Source organism: Xiphophorus maculatus, chromosome 3 (assembly GCF_002775205.1).
Source record: "Xiphophorus maculatus strain JP 163 A chromosome 3, X_maculatus-5.0-male, whole genome shotgun sequence".
In the NCBI taxonomy this organism is placed as follows: domain Eukaryota; kingdom Metazoa; phylum Chordata; class Actinopteri; order Cyprinodontiformes; family Poeciliidae; genus Xiphophorus; species Xiphophorus maculatus.
In genome coordinates this window covers 31,973,096-31,994,465 of record NC_036445.1, presented here as the reverse complement: position 1 = coordinate 31,994,465, position 21,370 = coordinate 31,973,096, and the positions used below count along the sequence as shown (strand labels likewise).

Sequence of the window (21,370 nt, the reverse complement as noted above, 5' to 3'; positions counted from 1 at the left end):
TTCATTTTAGTCCTGAAAAACTACTGAAACTGAAAGCTAGATCATTCTAGCATACAATGCATTCTGGCACTGCACTGTACGTATGCATCCAATCACTGCATACAATTCAGTGATTGGATGGTTTTACAGAATATTATTGCTTATTTGAAACAAGGAATGTGAAAATGGTGAAAATAACTACAAAATACTTAAAAAACAGAAAAAGGAACAACGCAGTAAAATGTTGTCATTCAGATATACAATATTGTTTGCTCTCTGCAATTTGTTGTGTGGACAGATCTGCCTGAACATGTTTTTAATACCAGAAATGACAAAAATGGACATCCATTTTCTTTATTAAACAATAATGTTTAATGAAGAAACAATAATGTGTCTTAATAATGTTTCTCAATAATGTTCATTCAGTGAAAATGAACTACTGAGGTATATCTCTGTGCCCACACTAAGATCTGATTAAAACTCAAGTTTACATCTGGTCTGCATGCTGTGCCAGATATCATCATGGAAGTAAAAACGTACTTCAGAGGCAGAGTGCCAGGAGTGGACTAGATTTCTCCCTGAGATTCTGAAAGCTCTGTCATAGTTGGCATACCTGTGAAATATCACATGGAAACCCAGACATCACCTGTGAAGAGGTAGACTGAGGTAGTAGGTTACATTTTTAAAAAAGGGTACTGGAGCACACGCTCTAGCACCATCTATTGAGAAATCACAGTCCTCCTTCTCCCTGTGAAAGCGTAATCTAAGGCTTTCAATTTTGACTCAGTACTGTGACTTTTGTCCTGGCTGTTGAACAGTGGACTAGATCTTTATCTTGCAGAATTGCTGAGGAAATGGGAATTTTATTGTCCAGTCTAAATGTGTTGTTTGAATTTCAATGAGAACTGCAACCTCACTTTGGGGTCCAGGTACTTATCTTCATCTACATTACTTAGCAATCTTTATATCAGTGTATGAATGCACGCACAGCTGAGGCTGCCATTCTGAACAGCTTTATGAAGGATAATGCAAACATTTATTATCCTTCCCACTCTTCAATATTTCACGTCATCCACTAAACAGAAGAAAAGAGCAGTTTGGAGTGCTATGATATTTTCTCACATTTGTTTAATTGTAAGTGTACTCTCATGGGGATCACACACACACAATTTCACAGACCTCATTTAGGAGGGCTCTTATCATGGACGAGCGATTAGCTAACATACTGCATTCCAGTAACTATCTTTCTCCATCTTTATCTGACATCCTGGGATTTTCAGAATCCCTCCTCCCTCCATGCCCATAGAGCACTCTTTCTCAAACTGTGATTCCTGGACCATTGGTGGTCCGCTGGCGCCCCCTAGTGCTCCGTGAAGTATTGCATGTAAACGACCGTTTATTTGCTGTAACATGAGCTCAAAGTGCGACGCTACAGTAAGTTTACCAAAGGATTGTGTTAAAAGTAATAATGGAAAACTGGCTTAAAACCAAGTCACTCAAAAGAAGAGCTGCAGATACCAGAAAGAAAACAAATCCAGGAATATTATATGACCAGAGGAAGCGAAGTCATAGCTGCTGAGAAAGGAAAAATGATTTTTTGTTTCTGCTAACACTAGAACTACCAAAGATTCCCAAAATGGGAATCTTCGTCCAGGTACCAGAGAGGGGCCAGTTTGGCCCTGTCCCTAGAGCTACCAAAGAGGGGCCAGTTTGGCCCTCCAAGAGAGGGTGTGAAGAGGCGCCTTTGTTATGTAAATACGGCCATTACTATCCTGTTCCAAGGACAATCAGCGTGAAAGTTGATGTAGTGAGTTTGGCTCTCCTCCCCCCTGCTCACCAAATGCAGTATATTTCAAGTCCCATGCATAGTTTCTCTTTGCATGGTAATTCTTACAACAAATCCTGATGTTGTTTTCTAAGTTTTGTCGCTCTAGTATCTTGTCTTGACTCTCAGTTTTCTTTTTTAAACAACATGTTAACCAGTTTAATAGCAGATGCGCTCTAAAACTTTGTATATTTTGCATCCTTTGTTTACGGCTTTTTTTTTTTGCAAACTTTACAACAAAATTAAATGTCTTTTCTTAGTGGTTAAATTATCAGCTAATAAACTGTTCATGATCTACTGCATACGTTTTGTTAGGTCAGTTGTTAACCTAACAAGCAACAACAACTGCACCATTTAATTGATTTTAAATGTGTACTATAGGCAGAAATGTCTGTCCACTAGCCTATATTAATTATTTAGTAATAAGCTGTTGTAGTGACTGGTGGATGGTTATGGTCTTTTCTATAATTTCTTCTCTGAAATTGCAATAGAGGACTGGGGTTTTACAGCACACTATGGTGAAAAGTCAATTTAATGATGTCGATGAAAGGATGTTAGCTGCCATCTTCCAGGTGTGTTCAGTTGGAATCAGAGAGTAATTAGCAGGAAAACTAAGAGTACTTGTTCCATGCAGGTCATCTACATCCTTTCAATGTAAAATGTAAGCAAAAGTGGGGTGGCCTCAGATTTTAGCTGTTGTTGAACAGTGTTTGTTTTTTCACATTTACCCAAAGACAAAATAAACATCCAACAAAATCTGCTCAGCATGAGTCGGGGATGAGGCATCAAACTATGGAGAATGTTGTTTTTCACACAAGTACCCTCTGCTGTAGTGCGTTTCCTGCTTTTGGAGCGGTCTCGGGACCACTTGGCATTCACGTATACATTCAAACCGCACTACAGTTCACTTCAGCTGAACCGAGACCTAGGCTTTTAGGAGGACCAGAGTTCACTTCTTTGGTCCGCATTAGAGTTTGAGTACACATTCACACCTCCCTAAATCAACCAAATTTTCTAGGCAAATGAAAAAGAGTATTAACGTGGGCTAAAGAGGGCTGGGGTGAATTTACCCCAATTCTCCTGAAATTTTGGGAACCTGTGGCAGATGTGTGCAAATCCACTCTCAATATCTTGTACATCACATGCCAATGTGTTATAAGTGGGAAAGGAAATGCAATTTTTTTCAACTTGTGGAGAAGATGAGCTATCTTATGCTGAAGATTGCTGTGTATTTTATCCAATTCACTTGTGAAAAAAAATGACAAATGCATTGAACAAAGATACATTTCAAACATTTTTCATGTACAATATCAATAAATACAAAGTTACACAGAAGCAGCACAGCGGTGTGGTAATTACCAATGTCTCCTTGGAAAAAAAGATCTCCAGTTTGAATCGTAGCCTTGGATTTATTCTGTAGAGTTTGCGTTCTCTCGTGCCCTAGTGTTTGGACTTCCTCTAGCAGTGCTAAAGCATAAATATTAATAATATTCAAAATACCTTGATTTAGTACATCTAAGTAGCCATCTTGGTGTGTTTCTGTGTTAGCCCTGTGTTGAACTTTAAATTCTCCTTTAGATACATTCTGCCTATCATCGACAGATAACTGTATCCAGTTTTTGGGCCTGAATAAGATGTAAGCTGGTACAGTAAAAATGTCAGAAGAACATTTCTGAATTGCTTGGGTAAAGGTATTGGTCTCTGTAACTCAATTCCATCAGGGTTGATAAAAATGTAAATGCAATAAAGAACCTTGGATTTGATGAAAATGTTTACATTAAACACTTTGGTGAGCACACTTGAGTCTATGAAACACAAAATTCTGCCTTTTTCACATGCAAATGGTAAAAATTGAGTAAAAAATCTTAAAAATAAATTATCTTCTATTCCATTTACATAATTATCCACTGAAATTTTTTAAAATTAAGAGAGACAGTGCAATTGCACGTCTGTTTGCAGCCATTTTTATATGTATAAAATGTGAGCATACGCCTAAATGTTGAATTGGGGAGTGGGGAGAAGGTGACTTTAACTGCTGTGTTTTGAGCGTGAAAGTTGATGTAGTGAGTTTGGCTCTCCTCCCCCCTGCTCATCTACATGGATGCTAATTAGACCATTCAGAGTCGTCAGCTTGGCCACATTTGGATGCTAATAACCCAGTTTGGCCCCTCTCGGTAGCTCTAGGAAGATACCCAATCTGGCCCCTCTTGGTAGAGATAGGAATTTCTCAAAATCCTGGTAGTCCTAGCAACTCAAGTCTATTTTTCTTTAATTGTGCTTCTAAATCACAAATAGACTTAAATACTATTAATGCACACAACACTTGGTAGTAAAGAACTACTAATTTTTTTTTTATTTCCATGGGTTTGACATCATTGGAAAGCTCAGACACATTCAGAATCTGTAAATAACTCAAAACAACAATATGTGAGTTAAGAAAACTATACAGAAGAGTGTCTCTGAACGCACAACACGTCCAACTATGAGGCATAAGACCACACTGGTCCTGTCAGCTAAGAACAGGAAACTGAGGCTACAATTCACACAGGCTCACCAAAATTGAACAATAGAAAATTGGAAAATTGTTGCCTGGTCTGATGAGTCTCGATTTCTGCTGCGACATTTGAATGATATATATATATATATATTGTCAAGAAAATCCGAACTCATCCCACTTCCCCATGCTGGAGATTTTAGTTTAACAGTAATAATAAATAAAGTTATCTTTAAATTGAATCACTCAAGTGACATCAAGGCCCAACAGTAGACTTAAGTGTCAATAAAATAAATCTGGTTGTGTGTGTTGTTTTTGTCTCATGCAAACTTTGCTTTAATTCTACTTTTCTCTATTTAATTATAAGAAATCATAGTCAGTCAGAGAGAGTCATTAAACAGGAAAAGCAGGTTTCCTGGAAAAAGAGGAAGTAAGTTCCAGCCTGCAGATTTATAAAAAATAGCTGAGACTATTTCTTATTTTAAATCATGAAAGTTTTAAAGAATGAAATCTAAAACATTTTGAGTAATTTGATAAGATTCAAAGTAAAATACTTATATTAATATTGGTTTACTTGTAATAATATTTACACGAACATTTGTGGGAACAGTTACAAGAAAAACAAGTAACTGTAACTTTGGCATCAAATAATTAGAATCATGTATTATTCTTGGTTTCTTTTCAGAAAAACATCTGTAATAACTCACATTAGGATTATAATAAGTATAATTAATAAGTTATGGTTATAAAATCATAAATGAATGATAAATCAGAGAAGCTGAAGAAAATAAATGTGATATAAGTTATGGTTATAAAATTATAAATGAATGCTAAATCAGGGAAGCTAAAGAAAATAAATGTGATATAAATGTGATTTTGACATTGAACTTGAAATGGTGTAAAAGGTGTAACTGCAATTAAACATCACTGATATGTTGGAGGTAGATGGTAGGTGAAAGGTGAAAGGAAGGGAAAAAGGGGAACTAACAGGAGAGCAGAGATGATCAACGCCTTATTTAGAGAGTAGGTGAAAGGTTGTGCAGGCAATGGACAGGAGGTTGAGCAACTCTGAGACATTAGCACAGACATCAGGACATAATGTCTGTAAGACAGTGATGGATATGAGATCATCTGTCTAAGCAGACAGCCAATGAAAACGCACCAAAAGGTGGATAAACCCTATAAAAGGTGGGTGCAAAAGAGGAACCGTTCGTTGGATCCTCCTGGCAGCTTCGAGCCAAGATCGAGATGGACAAAGAACTCTGCAGCTGAAGAAGAGCCGGGGCCACGGAGCCGAAGACTGTCCTGCCATGGGGACCAACCCGTCAGCCCTGCAACCTGTGGCTTCGAATCACACTTCTCTCATCGGCTGGGTTCAGACCCCAAAGACAAAGATGAAGACAAAGGCAAAGACAAAGAAGAAGAACTGGTGCCTTTTTTCCTGCCAGCATCAAGTCCTGTGTGACCTCACCATCCATGCGGAGAAGAAGCTCATCAGACCTACAGAGATCCCTGCCTTCGCCGATCAACATCTTCCTCCTGCTGCAACACCTTCTTCATCATCAAGCCAGGTCTGGGGTTCGAAACGCCAAACTCCGTCCGTCTCTCTCAAAGGTTCCCTTTTTTAGTTCTCAGTGTCAGCAGTAGGGAAAGATAGACTAGATGATTGATTTTACTTATTTGATTATTTCTGCTACTGGATTAAGCTGTACTGACCCTTGCAAAAATACTTTACTAATAAAATATTTAGCATAAAGAAAATCTAAAAGATGTTGTGGACATTCAGTTAACGAGTCACCTTAAAGTTCTTTGATGGTTGTAAAATAGCTATGATGTTTGATTCTGGAGAGGAAGAAGTGGAAAATGTTTTATAGGTTGCTGGTAGCCCAAATTTAAAACAACATCCTTGGGACTCGCCCGAGTTACTAAAACCTACCTGGTTCAATAACAAATGCAAGTTGTAAAATAGAGAACGAGCGACCGTTAACAGGTGTGCTCTGTGAAACTAGTTGGCTGTAGGCTGCTCAGTCTGGCTAATTCACAGGGGGAAGAAGGGTGGGACACCTGGATGTTGGCCGTCAGAAACCAGGCGAATCGTTTCTCGAAACCAGCTTAAACAGAGTTTACTTCAGTTCTGGACAGGGTAAATCCCAGCAGATTTAGGAAACTCAATTAACCCGTTAGAAGGAGAGCTGGTAGCACATCTCCCCTCTCAGAAGAGGAAGTAGAGAGTGAGAGAGTAGAGACAGAAAGGAGGGGGGGGGGTGTTGCGCAACAACAATATATATATATATATATATATATATATATATATATATATATATATATATATATATATATATATATACAGTACAGACCAAAAGTTTGGACACGCCTTCTAATTCAATGGGTTTTCTTTATTTTCATGACTATTTATAAGGCAATAAATCCCACTTATTAACCTGACAGGGCACACCTATGAAGTGAAAACCATTTCAGGTGACGACCTCTTGAAGCTCATCAAGAAAATGCAGAGTGTGTGCAAAGCAGTAATCACAGCAAAAGGTTGCTACTTTGAAGAAACTAGAATATAAGGGGTATTTTCAGTTGTTTTACACTTTTTTGTTTAGTGCATATTTCCACATGTGTTATTCATAGTTTTGATGCCTTCAGTGTGAATCTACAATGTCAATAGTCATGAAAATAAAGGAAACTCATTGAATTAAAAGGTGTGTCCAAACTTTTGGTCTGTACTGTATGTTGTTGATATTTGGCATCAACAACATGTAAGCATTATAGCATGGTTCTGTCCTGCCTTGTATCAACGGTTCACGCTGGTGGTGGTGGTTCAATGGTGTTGGGGATATTTTCCTGGCACACTATGGGCCCATTAGTACCAATTGAGCATCGTGTCAATGCCACAGCCTAACTGAGTATTGTTGCTGACCATGTCCATTCCTTTATGACCACAGTGTACCCATATTCTGATGGCTACTTCCAGCAGGATTACAGGCCATGTCATAAAGCATGAATCATCTCAGACTGGTTTCTTGAACACGACAATGACATGACTGGTTTCACTGAACTCAAATGGCCTCCACAGTCACAGATCTAAATTCAATAAAGCACCTTTGGGATTTGGTGAAACGGGAGATTCACATCATGGATGGGCAGCTGACAAATCTGCAGTAACTTCCTGATGCTATCATGTCAATATGAACCAGACTCTCTGAGGAATATATCCAGTATCTTGTTGAATCTATGCCACGAAGGATTAAGACAGTTCTGAAGACAAAAAGGGGTCCAACCCAGTACTACCTAATAAAGTGGCCGGTGAGTGTATATATTTATCCATCCATTTTTCCCATTGAGGTTGCCAACAGTCAATGGGCGGGAGGCGGGGTACACCCTAGGCAGGTCACCAGTCCGTCACAGGGCAACACAGAGACAGACAGGACAATCAATCATGCGCACACATTGTTGGACTGAGGGAGGAAGCTGTAGTACTTAGACAGTTTAGGACAAAAACTATGTTTTGTCTCTCAGACACTACTAAAGATTTATACACACTCACAAAATATTAAAATTGCACATATATACTATTAAAATATCACACAGACATACAATTTTTCTCTCACGCACAAAATACTAAAATTGCACATATTCACTATTAAAATATCACATGCATACCATTTTTTTCTCACACGCATACATAAAAGACTAAGATTGCAAGTGCATGCATTTTTTTCTCTCTTGCACACACAAGACTAAAATTTCACATATACACAACTAAAATATCACGCATGCACACAAAGCATACAGACATACTATTCTGAATGATAGGTCGAAAATGTATGTGTGTGAACTAACACTAGGCTGAATGAATGAATGAATGAATGGGTATGAGACTTGTATTTTTCTGTGTGAAAGACTCACTTTTTGTATGTGTGAGAGTTGTCACAAAAGAGGTGGGGCATAATTTGGTGATCAGATTGTGAATGCGTTGATACCACAGTGAAGTTAGCTCAAGTTGCAGGGTTTCCCCCAGTGTATTATAGGCCTGGCGCCATGCTTTACTAGCCCCACTGCCAGGCTAAGCCATTCTTGTTTATGTTTCTAGGAAAATAAAAAGAAAATAAATGAAGAAAATAATAAATCACTATATATATTCTTTTTTTTAAGCCGGATTGCAAGCATCTCTGTAGCTCTGAGCGTTTCACTGGCAGAACAGATTTATTCCTAAATTTCTAAAATATATGTTTATAGAAGATAGGTTTATAGTTTATGCATTTAAAGCCAGAGCAATCACATCGCTGGTGCCTCTGCGCGTTGCCTCGTGTGCTGCAGCAGCTGGATGTCTTAAGTTTACCTCAGCACGGATCGTGCGCGCCTCCTTTCACTCAAACTGGACACAGGCTGCTGACCTGTATGGATATTTACATCAACCCATCACGCTGGTTTTATATTATTTTATTATAAGTAGTAGTATTATTTTTCCTGTTAAACAATGTATCAAACCATATCAAATGCTTTGTCCACTTAGTCAGCCAAAGAAAATGTGTGTTAATGTTAATGTGTTTCCTGTCTACTTAACATCTTTTAATACAAAAACACGGTGGGCCGCCTCGGCACCCTAACCACTGGGCTGAGCAAGTTTTCTGGGGGAATCCCTGTACACCAATTGTCTGTGTGTCACTGTAACTTCCATCCTTCTGTCCATAGACTAATTTATGGAAGACATAAATTAGAGATATTGCCATCTCACTGCATCTGCCATCCTTAGGTCCACAGATAGAGACACAGAAGGTGTCTCTGTCTGCAAACATAGTTGCAGCAGCTGGATGTCTTAAGTTTACCTTAGCGCGGATCGCGTGCGCCTCCTTTCACTCAAACTGGACACAAGCTGCTGACCTCTATGGATATTTACATCAACCCCCTGTGAGGAATTATGTTTCTTTACAGAGTTTTTGATCAAGGTAGGAGTTTAAACCCCACCGCGTTAGCTCTGGCTGTGCAGTTTCCGCAGAAATAACTTGTAGAGAATTATTTATATTTGTGGACAAAGAATTTTGTGCAGCTTTTCCATTACAACATGCTTCCAGCGCCCGGCTCTGTCTGCGCTGATTAAGTTTATGTATGTGTTCCCTGTTGGCCTTTGCGTTAGTGGTTAACGAACCAGCGCTAACCTCATCGTGCAGGTTCAGCCCGGTGAGGAGCTTTCACGCTAGCCTCGCTGTCACGCATCACGTTGGTTTTATATTATTTTATTATTATTTTTCCAATTAAATGAAGCATCAAACCATATTAAATGTTTTGTCCACTTAGTCAACCAGAGTTAAAATGCGCGGCCGCGCGGAGATCAGAGAAACTCGTCTCACAAACTCGACCAACCAAAATAGTTTCTGTGTCCTCTTATTAAAACCTCAACAGACACGAAAAGGAAGAGCTACTAAAGCCTCATTACCAGCATTGAATTAAATCTCCCGTTTGTTGTGCATCTTTGCGCAGTGCAGTGAATTTAACTCATCATACAGGGCCAGTCCAAGGCTGTATGAGGCCTTGAGCAGAATTTGACTTAGGGGCCCCTTTTGTTGCTAAAAACATCCACACATCTAAAAGCTTCTGTGTTAAATTTAGTGAAATATGGGAGAGGGGTACTAGTTTAATTGGCCAACCTAAAAAGCAATAAGTTATACTCACAGTTTACTCATTTTATGAGCAAACAAACTCAAACTCAAATATTAAACTCATAGCATCAGATTGTGCCGATGGTAGCAAAACAATTTAACAATGAATATTGTTCTTTGAACTTTTAGAAAGTAAACTTGCCAGCTCCTTAAGATCTTGCATATAAATGTTAAACAATTTAAAATCTTTTAATTTATGTGTGCTGAAACCATTAAATCAAATTTAGCAGCATTGATAATCTCAATAAACAAATGTTACATTTATGTATCCGTGGTCTGTGTTAAAATATTAGCATTTATGGGGCCCCTGAAGGCCTGGGGTGGCCTTATGAAGCCGCTGACTTAATTTGGATTAAACAGAAGTGCAAATAATTGATATTCATTTTAATTAGATTTTTTTTATTAGTTTTTTTTAAGGTTAGTTGTGGGTTTAACTAGCGTTTCACTGGCGATGTTTTACATAACATGTAATTACCCAGTAATATTTTTACATTTTCTCTCTACTTAACATCTTTTAATACAAAAACACAGTAGGCCGCTGGTGACCACTGGGGTTAGTAAGTTTTCTGGGGGAAACCCTGCAACATTGCATTGTGTTTAGTTTTCTCTGGTCTGTACTGGAGACTGAGATTAAAAACCATTTCAAACAAAGGTTTGGAATGAGCTTCCTAGCGCTCCAAAGCGTCCGGTCCATAACGCTTCAACACGCTGTCAGCTCCCGGTCTTTGACGCATTTAGTTCAGAATCCATGAGATGATATTCAGTAAGGACTTTTTTCTTGATTGATTTTATTTGCCTCTACAATGAACTCTTTGCATAAAGTCTATAATGTATGCCCATGTGCACCAGTCAAGGGTGTTAATTATAACCTGTCAAATTGACCGACGGGCTTCAAATTTTCCTGTCGTTTCAAAAAACAACCAGTCAAATACCGAAAATATTCCGTTAACGCAACCTATGATATATATATCAGTAACGTGCTGTCAGATGAGGCAAGTGAGGCACCTGTCATAATGGAAAAATATAATAATAAAATAATTTATATTACTATGTTCACCATGTGGTTTGTACTGTAAAGTATTTATTTTTTATTTAGCTTAACCAATTTTGATTATTTTTTTCTTCAAAATCGCTGAATTTTCTCAATTTCCCATTCGAATGCTCGAAAGCGCAACTGGTGAGGCAGCAGGAAGCTGAGCCTCACCTGGGATTGCGCAACCTCTCTCTAACTGCGGTGGCTGCCATTCCATGGGAGCATGTTCCTCCTGTCTGTACGTCGCCAATAAAATGGTTAAAAAAACATTTATCATATGAACTGATCTTCCATAATTTAGCTTATGTATATAATGTACAGTGTTTTTTGTGACCAACTGTGTGTGACATGTTTCGTGTTCTGCGGAGCGATCATAAACGGCAGAGAACAGATTCGAGGTGAGGCAAACAGTTCTCTTGCCTCATGGCAGGGGGCGCTCATGATACCACACATTGTGTCTCCAACTGCAGAGTAAGATACAGTAACAGCGAGACAGACATACAGTAAAGTTCCTTATATTTATAGTTTTCTCCTTGTACCACAGCAATCACTTATTAATAATCACAAAATAAACATTAAGCCTAAAACTATACTACTGCAACAGACTGAATGTTCTGCTCTTTGTGTGGGAAATACTGTATGCCAGTGTTTTTTTTAGGGTCGTTGTTGTCAGTTGCTATGGCAACAAGTCTGTGTGTAGCCTGGCCAAGAGTGAGAAAGACGTGGTTTTGAGTTGCACTTCAACGGTTTTTCCCTTTGCTGTGGAGCATAGCACGAAATTATTAATTTGTAGCACTTCCCTGCAGACGCTGCGTCAATCCGTCTGTCGATCTGCCGTTCCATTTTTTTCCCCATTCGTGAACAAGATCCTGAGATACTTAAACTGGGGCAGGACATACCCCACGACCTGGAGAAGGCGCTCTACCCTTTTCTGGCTCAAGCCCATAGCCTCGGATTTGGAGGCACTGATCCTCATCTTGGCCGCTTCACACTGGGCTGCGAACTGCTCTAGTGAAAGCTGTAGAACATGACCCCATGAAGCCAATGGGACAACATCATCTGCAAAAAACGGAGATGCGATCCTAAGGCCACCAGAGCAGGGGCCTCGTTTATAAAGCGTGCACACGCACAAAAAATGTGTGGCGCCATATTTTTTTGTATAAAAATTAACTTTGCGTCAAAGTCTGTGTAAATATAAGCACACTTTTTCCCTTGTGTGAAAATGTATTGCAGCCACGCAAACTTTTTCTGTGAACAATACCAGACTACAAAACATCAAAACTCACCTAAATCCCCTGAAACTTGACTACATTCATTGTTATTTAGACCAAGAAGCATCAAACCCGATGTTTTTTTTCAGGATTTTAATATTTTATTGTTTAAGCGTAAATGATGAAACTGAACCGCATTTGTCCTCAGACAATAAGCTAACACTCACACAAAATAAATAAAATAAAAAAAGGATGTGAAAACCTCACTTGAATGTAATCAGTACTTTCCTCAGTTTTTCTCATAAAGATGTAACGCATTGTTCTGTGCGCATGAAATGCATCTATAGGGTAATTTCATTCTGACTAGAAAACAGGGTTGGATCAGCAGATTAACTCCAGACAGGTTTGACTGTTTTTAAGGTGATCATGGTGTGTAGATAATCACAGTATATCAGTAGATAAATGTGAGCCATGTAATTGTGAAGCACTTTGGCTCTGATGGAGAACATCGCAAATGGAAAGATTCAGAGGGCGCGATTGATCAGAGATCATATTGATCTGCTGGGAAATGTTGATGATTTATTAGTGTTTAGATTACCCAGACTGATTATCCTGGAGCTTGAGTAAAACGTAAAGAAGGAACAGTGCGGTACCGGTGCAACTGCCTTCAATCAAGCCAGGCTCGCTTTGTGAATCCGCCTTTCTAGAAGAAAGCATTTCTATTCTGTAAATATACAACTTATGCACATGATTCAACTACTTAAAATAAACGTCCACATTCCCCACTCATAGGACTCTGACATGCTGTCTTTAAATCAAAGCTGAACGCGCCATTTTCTCTTTTTAAATTTGGATTTTTTTTTTCTTTTAAATGTATTTTTATTTTTGTGAGGTGACCTTATGTGCCCTGAAAGCACCTTTTAAATGAAATATATAATAATAATAATAATTATTATAAATACTTATACTGCTACAAACAAGGATGTTGCCATGGTTATGGTTTCATGTTTTGGCAGACTTCTGGGTATTTATATTAATTTTCATATGTATTCATGGGTGGCAACAGGGCGGACCAGCAGCTGCGCTCTATTTCCTGCAAATTAGGATTTTTAAAGGAAAGGTGCGTGGCCAAGTGCGTGTGCATGGCTTTATACGTCCGAATTTTTTTGTGCGCCGCACTTTTCTAAATTTCTCCGTACGCCAAGTTTTAGCATGAAAATTGCGCACTCTTTTATGCATGAGGCCCCAGATCTCCTCCACACCTTGGCTGCGCCTAGAAATTCTGATCATGAAAGCAATGATCAGAATCAGTGACAAAGGGCAGCCTTGGATGACTACAATTCTCACCGGAAGCGAGTAAAATATATATATAATATTTTTTATATTCCTTATTTGTACTTAGTAATTGGCACCTAAGTAGTCAACAAATACACAACTTCTCTTTGGGGATCAATAAAATATATTTCATTCTATTCTAAATAAAATAATGTTATTAATGAGTATGTAAATTGTCTAGATAAGCACCAGACCTAAATATCCTTATTGTGTATGTACATGTAACAAAATTCTGAATAAATGCTGCAGGAAGTGTCACTGGTGTTTTCCATATTCTGAACATGTCTGGTGTCGAATTAACAATGAGCAAAGATTCATCCATCTATACACCTGCCAGAGAAAAAATGTCTCGCATAGCTTGTTCTCCATGTCAGCCACAACAAAATATGGTGATGACAGGCAATAAATCAGATCCAGCCTGAAGCCAGCACCGTGTTCAAAATACTTAAAACTTAGAATTTTTAAAAAATCTTTTGTTTGGAAAATATATTGAGAATGTTCTCAGCTGACTTCTAATTTTTGTTTTAAAAAATTGAGTTCAATATTAAATGTTTTCTTGATCTATGTTTCTGTTATCTGTACCTATCAAATTTAAAGTTGCCACAGTGATTCCTCTGCGGATTCTTTACCAACTATGACCTAATGCAAACAAAGCAAAAGGTGTGCTACTATATTTGACATGAAATCAAGCCTGTTTGATGAGCAACTTGGACTCTGCCAGGGTCTGCCCTTTGTCCCCAATTCCAATTGTGGTGTTCCTGACAGTAGGTCAAGTGTAATTCAGCATGGATAGTTCCATCACCCGAAGGATTATGGAACCACTAAAAGAATATGCAAAGGGGTTGTAATCCTGTGGCATGGATGCCTTGAATGTTTGCCAGGAATGTTCCATTGAGAGGAGACTTCAGAACAAACCTAGATCCTGGATCTGGAGTGGGCCTTTTGAGAGAGAGAGACCTGGGTTTCACTTCTGACCCATTACCCAATACAATTAAATCCAGAAGACAATCATGGATTTAATGTCACTTCAGAGGAGTTCCTTCTGTATCTTAGTATAAAAAACAAATCTGGGATTTACTTTTATTGTGACAACAAATTAGTCATAGTAATGGCTAATTTACTATGATTTATTATGAGAAAGTTAATAAATCTGCTTGAATAATGTGTTCAAAGTCTGATTAACACTTAAAATACCAGCACTTGCAAACATGTCACTTTTTTTCACGAGGTTCCACAGCTATTTGTTCCTTAGATAGGAACTTCTTAAATTGATTTAATTAACCAAATGTAATGTACACTTGATAACTTGGATCAATGTGTGATTGAATTGAAATGACTTTTTTATAAAGTGCGTCAAGACAACATTGGTTGTGAATTGGTACTATATAAATAAACTATATTAGTCATTTAAATACTGTATCCAGAAGACAAATTTTTATTTCAGTTCACATAAAGCAAGATGGAACAATGTGTTCAAACGACGCAAATCTGTATAGGTTGACATTTATGTGTGTTTTCATGAAATGAGCATTAACAGGCTCATAATTAAGAACTCAATTTAAAATGTTTTGGCATGAGTTTATTTCAAACATTTCCCAGATTTGTAAACCCTTTGACATTTATCCACTCTTTCTCTCAACATAAGCAAGCTTTCATTATGCTGCTGTGCTTATTTTAGTAATGCCTTCATTTTTCATCAGCTCTTTCAGGTTAATATTGGCATCCCTTCATGTACATGAAGCATTTCTGTGATTAAGCTATCACATTTTTTTCTGTGCAGCAGTTACTTAAATTAAATGTGAATCATGTTCTGCGAAACCTTTAGTACGAGTAGATTTAGTGGATTGATTTATTTCTTCTTGCCATCAGTTGATGAAAGTAAATAGCATTAGTCAACTTTGTTCATTCTTGTGTGTATTTAAAAAGCAATTAAAAGAAGCACTTTGGCTGTAGTTGCATTTGCTGGAGCCTCCGTTTAGATCAACCAATAGCTCCAATTAGGAGCAGGCGCTTCCTTTTTTGTGAGCACGCCAGTCTCTAATGGCTGAATACATTGATTTATATTCAAACTGGAGGGGATTTAATGAACTGTTTTCATAGGGTGATTTTAATAGGATTCACAGATCCACAAACAACTTGCCAAACAGTTCACACATGATTAATTATGCATTGTAGTATTTTTTTAAGAAGAGAATAAAACTGCATCAGAATTATATGCACTTAGCAATTTGCTGAGAGAACGTCTGTTGACATTTGGTATAGATGTGTTGATCCTGTTGAATATAATTAGTCTGTGAAGGATGCCAAAACAAAGGAGACATGCCGACTGTTCATTGCCTCACACAAACAGAGCATGATCTGATCACTTCACCATGGGATGAATCATAGGCTGCCACTGTATTGATCTGTTATTGTATGGTTCTTTGTCTTGTTAGTGTTGTTCTTAATGGCGCTTTGTGTACTTCTGAGTTGCAGTGATTGTAGGTAAATATGAAGGGTATGAATCCAGTTTTTTAGATTGAGTAACTGAAAAATTGAAGCAATGTTTTTTTCCTACATTGCTACAGTCACTGTAGAATTTACAGTAACTGACTGACAACAGGGTTGCCAGCCAGTTACTGTAAATTGTACGGTAAAGAAATCACAGTAACTTTACAGTGACCTAAATGTATTTTTTTTTACAGTAGCCTTACTATAATTTTATTACAGTTTTACTGTAATTTTATTGCAGGTTTACTGTAATTTTATTAGTTTTACTATGATTTTATTGCAGTTTTACTGTAATTTTTATTCCTATCTTACTGTACGTTGATACAGTAAGTACAAAGTACAGTACTTTGATTAGTGTTGTAATTTTTTTTAAATAGCACAGTAATTATATAACATGGTTACTGTGATTTCATCACATTTTTATCATAATAAAATTACAGTAGTCCTGTAGTAGAATTACAAAAAGTTGTCATTTTACAGTAGTTCATGAAATTGCATACTTTGCTAGCTTTTAAAAGTTTAATGTGAATTTGCAACTTAATTTACCAAACCCTCAATTTACCAAACAAAAAATGTTTTATTTTTCTAATAAAAAATATACATATATATTTTTAAATTGCTTTATTTTATTGTCAATTTAAGTCTGACAAATTGAAACAAAACAAAATATGTTATTTTACAAAAGCAACTTTTGCTTGTTACATAGAAGTCAAAGTATTGCAACCAAAGTGAAAAATACTCTGATCTAAAAACATAACTGATACATTTACCCTCATGGTAATATTACATTGAATACAATGAATTAAATAATCTTTACTAAATCAAAAGTGCACAAACTTCAAAGTTTCCAAGCAAACTGCATGTCAAAGTCATAAAAACAATGTTTCACCAGCTTTTCATGTAAAACGTACAGTCAAAATTCTAAATGTCTGTCGTTTTGTTCCTTTGAAAGAAGGAAGGGATCCAGCAATGTCAAATATTGAAGTTACATATTTTTAAAAACGTTATTGGAACCCCAACAGTAAATCTTAAACCGTTAGGCAAGTTTAAGACTTAGTGAACAGCCAAACAAAACCAACATGGATGACTTCTGAGTTTGTCTCAGCCCTGAACATCTCCAGAAATCATCAAAGCTTTGCTAGAAGATAAAGAAAGAAAAACATGTTGTAATACATGAGATAAACAGCACATTAAACTGCATTTGTGTCAGTTAAAGACAGACAGGATGAAAAGGAAAGATTTAGTGGACAGGCCTCTCTGACCTTTTATTGTAGCTGTCCTCCTGTCTGTCTATTAGAAAGACAGGAAAGATCCAGAGAGACAGACAGAAATGTCTGTACAGACACAGAAATGTCAGAGAAAGAAAGGCAGAGAGATAGAGTAAGAGAACTGATTATAAATTTATAATTTTACCATTTTAAAAGTTTCACTAGTAGCCCATGAAGGAGGAGAATGGAGACACATGGGTTCACTGTTGTTCTAATGTTTTGCATAAGTCGTCCTGTTGGTTTTGATGTCACTTTTCCATTTGCAACTTTTTTCCGCTTTCTGGATTGAGGCCTATGAATCGCCTAAAAGCAGATAGAATAGAATAGAATAGAATTCAACTTTATTGTCATTGCACTGTCACAAGTACAAGCAACGAGATGTAGTTTGCATCTATCCAGAAATACTCTACGAGATATAAATATTTATTAATAGATGTACAAGACTATGTATGTATGGACTATAAGGGGTTATAGCATGGGAGACTATTTAATATTACCCTTTTGTTTTTTAAGTACATATTACATTTTTAGATTAGATGCCTGTGAACTACCAAATATGTTTTGTAAAGGCATTATTAAAATAGTTCTCACCTATGAAAAAATACTCTAGGTGACAAAAGACGCTGCTGGACCCGCTTGTGCCCTTGATGCTGTTTCCTGAAAAATAACAATGTTCAGTGATATTAGTTTTAATTTTAGCTTAATACTCAGGTACAGAGAGACATTTCCATAGACAGATACATTCCTCTGTCTCTATCCATTAACTATGTTTGCAGACAGAGACGCCTTCTGTGCCTCTATCTGTGAACCTAAGGATGGCAGATACAGTGAGATGGCAATATCGAACTATGTCTTCCATAAATTAGTCTATGGACAGAAGGATGGAAGTTACAGTGACACCCAGACAATTGGTGTACAGGGTTTCCCCCAGAAAACTTGCTAAGTCCAGTGGTTAGGGTGCCGAGGCGGCCCACCGTGTTTTTGTATTAAAAGATGTTAAGTAGACAGGAAACACATTAACATTAACACACATTTTCTTTGGCTGACTAAGTGGACAAAGCATTTGATATGGTTTGATACATTGTTTAACAGGAAAAATAATACTACTACTAATAATAGAGTAATATAAAACCAGCATGATGGGTTGATGTAAATATCCATACAGGTCAGCAGCCTGTGTCCAGTTTGAGTGAAAGGAGGCGTGCGCGATCCGTGCTGAGGTAAACTTAAGACATCCAGCTGCTGCAGCACACGAGGCAACGCGCAGAGGCACCAACGATGTGATTGGTCCGGCTTTAAATGCATAAACTATAAACCTATCTTCTATAAACATATCTTTTAAGAATTTAGGAATAAATCTGTTCCACCAGTGAAACGCTCAGAGCAATAGAGACGCTTGCAATCTGACTTAAAAAAATAAAATTAAAAAATTGCGGGTTTTTTATTTTTTTAAATTATTTTCCTAAAAACATAAGAAATGCTTAGCCTGGTGGCGAGGCTAGAAAAGCAAGGCAGGCCACCAGGCCTATAATACACTAGGGGACTGGGGTCCCTTGAGTATCTGGGGCGGTGAGGGGTTGGTCTTGTCACCCTCATAAGATGTCTGCATGAGCAGTTGCCCACCCACAGCAGAATCTGGCATTGACTGATTAATCACAATTAATCACTATGCCTAACTTTGTAATCTTGAAATATGAATATGCAGACAGCTGTGCAAACCCCTCTTGCTGCACTCCAACAAATTAAAATCCAAGGAATTATCTTGCATTTGTAATCTCCCATACTCAACAGTAACTTAAAAGAAATTTACACCACTACACATGCACACATGCATACAAGTGGTACCAAACTTGTTCAGGAGCCAACTGATAGATAAGATCTATTGTATTAGATCTATTTTATTTTCTAGTTCTTGGATGCCCCACCCTTTTATGATACCTCCAAGGGCAACATGATGCCCATATCAAACATGCACATTCTGAAAAATGTTTTGTTCTCTCAAACCAACCATGTCTGAAGATTCTTAGTTTTTCAGGTTTTTATATTCAGGAAGGTTTATAGTAAGTCAGTTTGTTTTAAACGTTGGTTTAGAAATGTTCCTCTACATTCATTTCCTGTGATGAGGCACCGCAACACTCTATTGTCCTCATCCAGCCAGCGAAGACCTGTTTAATTTGTGCACATGAAATTGCGGGCTAGCATACTAGATGTGCACAACGTTGGCTAAAGACCCAACACAAGAAAGTTGAAACTGTTCAACTCTTGTTGCTGTCTGCTGTCACGGAAAAAGTATTTCGCTGTTCGTAGCTCCCCATGTGTGACGTTCTGCTGTGAACTAGATAATCCTCCGCGGGAGAGAGGCTTTGATGTCAAAATAGATGGTTTGATTGATCTGTGTTATGTAATATTATTGCCTCAAAATGTTCAGGTTAATCGCGTGCGCTAATGCGTTAATGTTGACAGTCCTATGTGCGAGAAAATAAAAAAAAAACAACAATTGAGGCATTGTACCCTCAAACAACTTCCACAAAAAGACCAGAATATAGCCATCTGCATATTCTAGGTGAACTGAACTAAAAACAATTATGTTGCACATAATGCCAGCTGAGAAATAACCAAAGTTAGCTTTAGCAAACGAACGAGAGTAGCTCAATATAACCACATAAAATATATTTTCTTACACAAACAAACACAAAACTGCAACATAATGTTTTTAAAAAAATACTTACCCAGTGAAAGTCATTGTTGGCCCTGCCCTCTAGCCTGTGAACGTTCGCCTCCAGCCGGTAAATATCCCAGTGAAAGTCATTGTTGACCACTATGCAACTATACATTAAAAATTTACAGTACAGTTGTACATTTTCGCACATTATCCAGTGGTCCAACCTCGTCCCATATAATTTCCATACGCATTTCAGATCACAGTAAAGATCTGTATTTTCAAAGCCCAGCCACCGTACTGTATTTTCATGATGTAGTTTTTACAGCATAACTCCTACACTCCTTTACAGTGTAGGAGTTATGCTGTAAGGGGCTTCATGCCCCTGGTTGGGTCACCAGACAGGTCCTACGTACCTCTAGCTAACGAGGTCATGGATACAAGCGGCCTAAATAGGTTTTCTACGTAGGGTGTCTGGGCTCTCCCGTAGAAATAGGGTGAGAAGCTCGATCATCCGGAAGAGTCTCAGAGTAGAGCCACTGCTGCTCCACGTCAAGAGGAGCCAGTTGAGGTGGCTTGGGCATTTGGTTAGGATGCCTCCTGGACGCCTCCCTGGTGAGGTGTTCCAGGTACATCCCACTGGGAGGAGGCCCAGGGATGGACAATGCAATTTCTAAACTAAATAGTGGCAATGCTGGGGTTATTATTTTTATTATTTGAAAGCATTTTCAGGACACAAGGATACTGTATAGCTAAAAACCATTATTATTTTTAGACCACATTATTGAGCTGGCACCCATTCCATCATCTAGCTATACATATAAAGTAGCAAGAGAATGTGCTGATCTGTTCTGTTGAATAGATCATAGATCATCAAAAGCATGTAAAGGTATGTTAAGTTGTGAATTCATGGAAAACTTCAAAACGATCTCTAAAAGAAAATTGCTAAGTTTTCTGGCACTCGGCAAATAGAAATAATTTTGGTAATGCTACCTGACCTAAAACAAGAAAACTTTAGTTTGATTTAACTTCAGACAGTGGGGAAAAATGTGTCTTTTTATGTATTGTGTGCAAATATCTGGTTTCAATTGTATCTGGAATTTGGTCGAACACAAAGGTGAATTAGTCAAGCATTTATTACTATCTGTCTAAAATTTAGGAAGGGATTTAGAAACTGATATTGGATTTTTTTGATTCAGTCTATCTGAGTGCGTTTCAAATTACAGTACCACCAGAGACATGAAACCTTGACCCATAGCTTTGTCCTATGGCAAAGGAAAGCCTGGAAGCCTGTTATGGCAATGGCTTTGCCCATTGTCAAAATTCAGTGTTTTAAAGTGCTACACTCAGAATGTCAATAAAGGAATCAGACTATACTGATCTTTTTCTGATCTAACTGGTACACTGGAA

At 37.7% G+C, this 21,370-nt stretch overlaps 1 protein-coding gene across 3 annotated transcripts in view; it reads left to right on the top strand.

Annotated features, from left to right (window-relative positions):
* Positions 1–21,370, top strand: part of ascc3 (activating signal cointegrator 1 complex subunit 3) — a 251,362-nt gene that overhangs the window by 105,257 nt on the left and 124,735 nt on the right. The gene's annotated exons all lie outside the window — the stretch shown is intronic.